Genomic DNA, 6,137 nt, shown 5'->3' on the forward strand with positions numbered 1-6,137 from the left:
AAAACCTTTCTCGTGAATGACCTCATTACTGAGCGCAAAAGTTGATTGCATGTTCCTCACAAAGACATGGCTGTCTTCAGACTGTAGTGCCACTCTTATTGAAGCCTCCCACCCGGACTACAGCTTTTTATACTATCAGAAAAGGGAAAAGGGTCGGGGGACAGCCTCTATTTTTACTAATGCTCTCAGCTGTAAGGACATTTCATTTGGATTTGTGTCTTTTGAGCATCATGCTACTGTTTAAATGTCAGTCACCAGTGCTGGCCATAACCCTCTATAGGCCACCAAAGTACTGCCCTAATTTCTTTACTGATTTCTCTGAAATATTGTCCTTGACAACTATGACAAAATCATTGGGTTGGGCGATTTTAATATTCATGTTGACGAAGAGACTGACCTTCAAGGCCATTGAATTTATAAATCTTTTGAGCTCTATGGACTTTATCCAACAAGTTACCTGGCCCACCCATAACAGTGGCCATACTCTGGACCTGGTTATTACCAAGGGGCTTTCTATTGACATATCCTCTATTGTTGATGTTGCTTTATCTGATCACCACTGGGGATTTTTCACTACCTTGTTGCCCATATCACAGGGTAATACTGAACGCATTATTAAGAAATGCTATCTTACCTCTGAAGTTGCTACAGATTGTATTGAGCGTATGAACAATACATCACCTATTCTGCCTTCCTCTTGTGATGATTTAGTTGATAACTTTAATAGCAAATTAAGGACAACCATTGATGCCATAGCTATAGTAAGGTTGAAAAAGGCCACATCGAAATTGAGAACCCCTTGTCTGAGTGAGGAAACAAATCAATTAAAGAGAAATTGCAGCAAGGCAGAGCGGAAGTGGAGAATGTCAAAGTTGCAGGTCCACTATGATATTCTGAGAGAGCAACTTGGCATGTCTAACAAGGCAATTGGAAATGCCAGACAGGCTCAGTTTTCTAAATTGATCACTAATAATTAGAATAATTTGAGAGTGCACTTCTCGACCATTGATGGCTTGATAAATCTTAACCCCACAAACCTGTGAGCATTCCTCCACATCTAAATGTGATGAGTTTGCAGCATAGTTCAGAGATAAGATAACAGACATTAGGCTGGGTATCCAGACCTGATGATAAGTGCCCTAGCCTACCACGCAAATAAAAGGCACAATGGAGTTATTATCCCTGGTTGACACAGACATACTCAGGAAAGTGATATCACAACTTAAGCCTTCTACCTGCCTTCTTGATCCTATCCCCACCACCTTCAAAACAGTTTTTAATTGCATATCTGAAGAAGTGCAAGCTATTGTTAATCACTCCCTGTTCACAGGAACTTTCCCCACTGCACTAAAAACTGCTATGATGAAACTCCTTCTGAAGAAAAGTAATCTAGATTCTTCAGCTCCAATCTCCAACCTACAAAATTCTGAAGAAATTGGTTTTCAAACAGCTAAATTATTTAAGTGTATTTAAAAAAAATTATCCTACCTAATTTTTGTGCCCACCACAGCACAGACAGCTTAGTTAAAGTGGTAAATGATCCTAGAGCCAACACAGATGCCAAACAGCTCTCTGTTCTTGTATTCTTGGATTTAGGTGCTGCATTCAACACAGTTAACCATGATGTTCTTCTGGACAGAATGGAGAGGTGGGTTGGCCTCTCTGGTCCAGTTTTAAATTGGTTTAGGACCTATTTAACAGGTTGAGACTTTGCCACCCTGGGTGAACATAACTCAGAGAAAATAGATATCACATGTGGCTTTCCACAAGGTTCAATTTTGGATCCGGTACGGTTCACTTACACACACACATTTGAAGTCGGAAGTTTACATGCACTTAGGTTGGAGTCATTAAAACTCATTTTTCAACCACTCCACAAATGTCGTTAACAAACTATAGTTTTGGCAAGTCGGTTAGGACATCTACTTTGTGCATGACACAAGTAATTTGTCCAACAATTGTTAACAGACAGATTATTTCACTTATAATTCACTGTATCACAATTCCAGTGGGTCAGACGTTTACATACACTAAGTTGACTGTGCCTTTAAACAGGTTGGAAAATTCCAGAAAATGACGACATGGCTTTAGAAGCTTCTGATAGGCTAATTGACATCATTTGAGTCAATTGGAAATGTACCAATGGATGTATTTCAAGGCCTACCTTCAAACTCAGTGCCTCTTTGCTTGACATCATGAGAAAAATCTAAAGAAATCAGCCAAGACCTCAAGTCTGGTTCATCCTTGGGAGCAATTTCCAAACGCCTGAAGGTACCACGTTCATCTGTTCAAACAATAGTACACAAGTATAAACACCATGGGACCACGCAGCTGTTATACCGCTCAGGAAGGAGATGCATTCTGTCTTCTAGAGATGAACGTACTTTGGTGCGAAAAGTGCAAATCAATCACAGAACAACAGCAAAGGATCTTGTGAAGATGCTGGAGGAAACAGGTACAAAAGTATCTGTATCCACAGTAAAACATGTCCTATATCAACATAACCTGAAAGGCCACTCAGCAAGGAAGAAGCCACTGCTCCAAAACCGCCATAAAAAAGCCAGGCTACGGGTTTGTAACTGCACATGGGGACAAAGATTGTACTTTTTGGAGAAATGCCCTCTGGTCTGACGAAACAAAAATAGAACTGTTTGGCCATAATGACCATTGTTATGTTTGGAGGAAAAAGGGGAACGCTTGCAAGCCGAAGAACACCATCCTAACCATGAAGCACGGGGGTGGCAGCATCATGTTGTGGAGGTGCTTTGCTGCAGGAGGGAATGGTGCACTTCACAAAATAGATGGCATCATGAGGTAGGAAAATTATGCGGAAAAATTGAAGCAACATCTCAAGACATCAGTCAGGAAGTTAAAGCTTGGTCGCAAATGTGTCTTCCAAATGGACAAAGTGTGTGCGAGCAAGGAGGCCTACAAACCTGACTCACTTACACCAGCTCTGTCAGGAGGAATGGGCCAAAATTCACCCAACTTATTGTGGGAAGCTTGTAGAAGGCTACCTGAAACGTTTGACCCAAGTCAAACAATATAAAGGCAATTCTACCAAATACTAATTGAGTGTACGTAAACTTCTGACCCACTGGGAATGTGATGAAATAAATGAAAGCTGAAATAAATCAATCTGCTTTTATTCTGACATTTCACATTCTTAAAATAAAGTGGTGATCCTAACTGACCTACGACAGGGAATTTTTACTAGGATTAAATGTCAGGAATTGTGAAAAACTGAGTTAAATGTAATTGGCTAAGCTGCATGTAAACTTCAACTGTATGTTCCCCTTGGCAGCATTATCAGAAAGCATGGCATTGATTTTCACTGCTACCTAGACGATACACAACTTTACATTTGTGTCACCAGGGCCATTTCTATCTCAGGCTGATACAGAGAGACTCATCCATGATTTTATTACAAGCAGGCTTGACTACTTTAATGCTCTCCTGTCTGGTCTAACCAAGAAAGCCATTGGTTAACTGCAAAACATACAGAATGCTATAGACATTACACTGGTTTCAAAGTCTCTGCACTGGCTGCCTGTGCATTTTAGAATACATTAAGATTATTCCATTGGTTTTTAAATCAACCCACAATTGTGCACCCCAATACATAATCAGTCATGCTTTTGAGTTATGTACCCAGTAGGTAGCTCAGTTCCTCTGGCACTGGCATTTTAGCTATCCCAAAGCCTAGGACCAAGAGGCATGGAAAGGTAGGCCTTGGTTACTATGCCCCCAGCCTCTGGAATAGCCTGCCAGAGAATCTGATGGGGGCTGAAACTGTGGACAGATTTAAAAGAGACCTTTTTAGCTTTGCTTTTTCCTAGGGTACTTTTTAAAAATTGTATTCAGTTTGCCCGTTTTTCTTGTTATTTATATATTTATATATATAAAAGCTAACTTTAACCCTTTCCTGGGTAGCTTATATAAAACTGAAATCATTATAATAGGCTGTATTTCTCATAATAACAAATTCTATTTCAGATTTTATTGCAGATAATGTTCAGCAGATGCCTTATCTGGTTGCGTTCAACTGCAGCAGGGTGCTCTATTCTTCGTGACACTAATGCATAGATGTCTTGCTGGACTGCTGGTCTCTTCTGACTAGCGTGTTTTCCTGTTGGCATGGGTGGGTAGTGAGGTAAGGGATGCTGTCCACCCTGGAAGGGGCCCAATGGTGCGGGGTGGTGTTGGCCTCTCTGGATGGGGCCCGATTGTGTAGGGTGGAGTGGTGCTGGTCTCTCTGGGTGGCTGATGGTCATGATCTTAGAGGATGTATGGCAGATTTCCTCTTATTTTGGTTTTTGCTTTGTCCCAGAGCAGTTTCTTTCAGTTTCCTTGCAAAGACGTTGACACCTGTTTTTTTTCTTCAAGTGTACTAGGTCTTACATCATCTGGGGGTGAATATCACAGTGATTTTTCATTAGGTAAACATTGTCCAAGAGAGCTCAGCTTTGTTGCTCTGAATAATGTGGAAGGGCACACCTCCATGTGGCAACAGGGTGGACATAGTGATTTTGGCTGCCACATGCTGCATTGCAGGAGCTACATGTCCTCTCATTGCCATCAAATCATTGTTAAATCATGTTAAATGCAAGAGTCGTGGATTTACAAAGGCCTACAATACTATTTGGTCTGTAACGTGAAATCACATGTTAGATGGTTTGTTGTGTGCGATCGATTACATTAAGGTAGGATACGCTATGCATTTGTGATAATTTAATGATTATTTGAGTGCCTCAATTTTGGCCCACCTACATTTTTGCTGGCCCTGCCATCAATAGATTTCTGTCTACACCACTGGTTCACGGAGTGACCTTCAGATGCGTGACCATAGGCACCAAGAGAACGAGAGAGAGTGACAGGATACCACATTACACATCTGTCCAATTCCTGCCTTTTATGCTGCTCCAGTGAAAATGCCACTTCTAGTTTTTCAAGCTTTGGACAAGTAGCCTAGATATATGCTAACCTACTTTGCTAAACCATATTTTATTGCCAAACATAATGTCCATACATAACTCGCGAATTGAACGATGTTTGATGGTTAACATGATATGGCCATGTTTATACATGGATAACGTAGTCTACAATTGACATCGCATGAGAAGTACGCGCGGTAGATTAGGTGAGTATTTAATCAGTGCCGCTTGAGCCAGTTTCAGCCGAGGAGTCCGCAGGCCTTGGTCATTCCCTCTTAAATATCAGAGCTGTCAAACGTTTCCTAGCAACAAGGCAGCGGATCGTTCAGCCGAGAGAGAAAAAAAACCCACGGGGTATTTGGGATTAAACCCCGGTCTCACCAAAGTGTCCTGACCGCATAAACCTAGTCTCCGACTTGAACCCAAAACATATTTCCCGGTATAAAATATGCACTTCTCGCATTTAATAACCATCCAAACCATGTATGCAGTAAGATTCTCCTGATGTTGCACACCCAACGAGCTACGCACCTCATATGACTGTTCTCTGGCCCTGTCCCCTCAGCGGTTCCGTTTTGTTGACAATCTGTTTTCTCCCATTTGATATCCGTTTCTGTTGCATTTGTGGTGAGTAGTTGAAACGAGTGCTGGTAAACAAGTTGGTCTGCGGTTTTACAGTCAGTTGTCTTAGACACTTGAGATGGTTACATTGTATTAGGTAAATTGTCACATTCAAACCCCGCCTCTTGATATGGTCGCATGCATTCGGTCATGTGGTATACAGCGCCATCAAGTGATGGAATTGTTGTATAAGTACGTTATGGGGCTGAGCCGTTATATTTTATAGGCTACTGATAGTCTATGGGCCCAACCGAGAAATGGGTGGCATGATCCCAGTTTGTGCTCTTGATTTGATTTGACCATTTAAAATACATGAAAATGTTAAACCAGGCAGATACATATACCTACATTGGTGGTGATTATATACACAAAAAAAGTCAATACTTCAAATCAAATTGTATTTGTCAAATGTGCCGAATACAACAGGTGTAGTAGACCTTACCGTGAAATGCATATTACAAGCCCTTAACCAACAATGCAGTTCAAGAAATAGAGTTAAGAAAATATTTACTAAATAAACAAAAGTTTTTAAAAAAATAACAAAATGACAACAATAAGGAGGCTATGTACAGGGGTACAGGT

General features: G+C 40.9%; 1 protein-coding gene across 2 annotated transcripts in view; it reads right to left on the minus strand.

Moving 5' to 3' along the window:
• Positions 1-5,670, minus strand: part of klhl32 (kelch-like family member 32) — a 46,068-nt gene extending 40,398 nt beyond the window's left edge. For both annotated transcript variants that reach the window (XM_029738150.1, XM_029738149.1), the window contains exon 1: positions 5,466-5,670. The gene's annotated coding sequence lies outside the window, so the exon portion shown is untranslated. The remainder of the gene's footprint in view (positions 1-5,465) is intronic.
• Between the last annotated feature and the right edge of the window lie 467 nt (positions 5,671-6,137).

This window comes from Salmo trutta, chromosome 37, assembly GCF_901001165.1.
Source record: "Salmo trutta chromosome 37, fSalTru1.1, whole genome shotgun sequence".
NCBI classification, from domain to species: Eukaryota; Metazoa; Chordata; class Actinopteri; order Salmoniformes; family Salmonidae; genus Salmo; species Salmo trutta.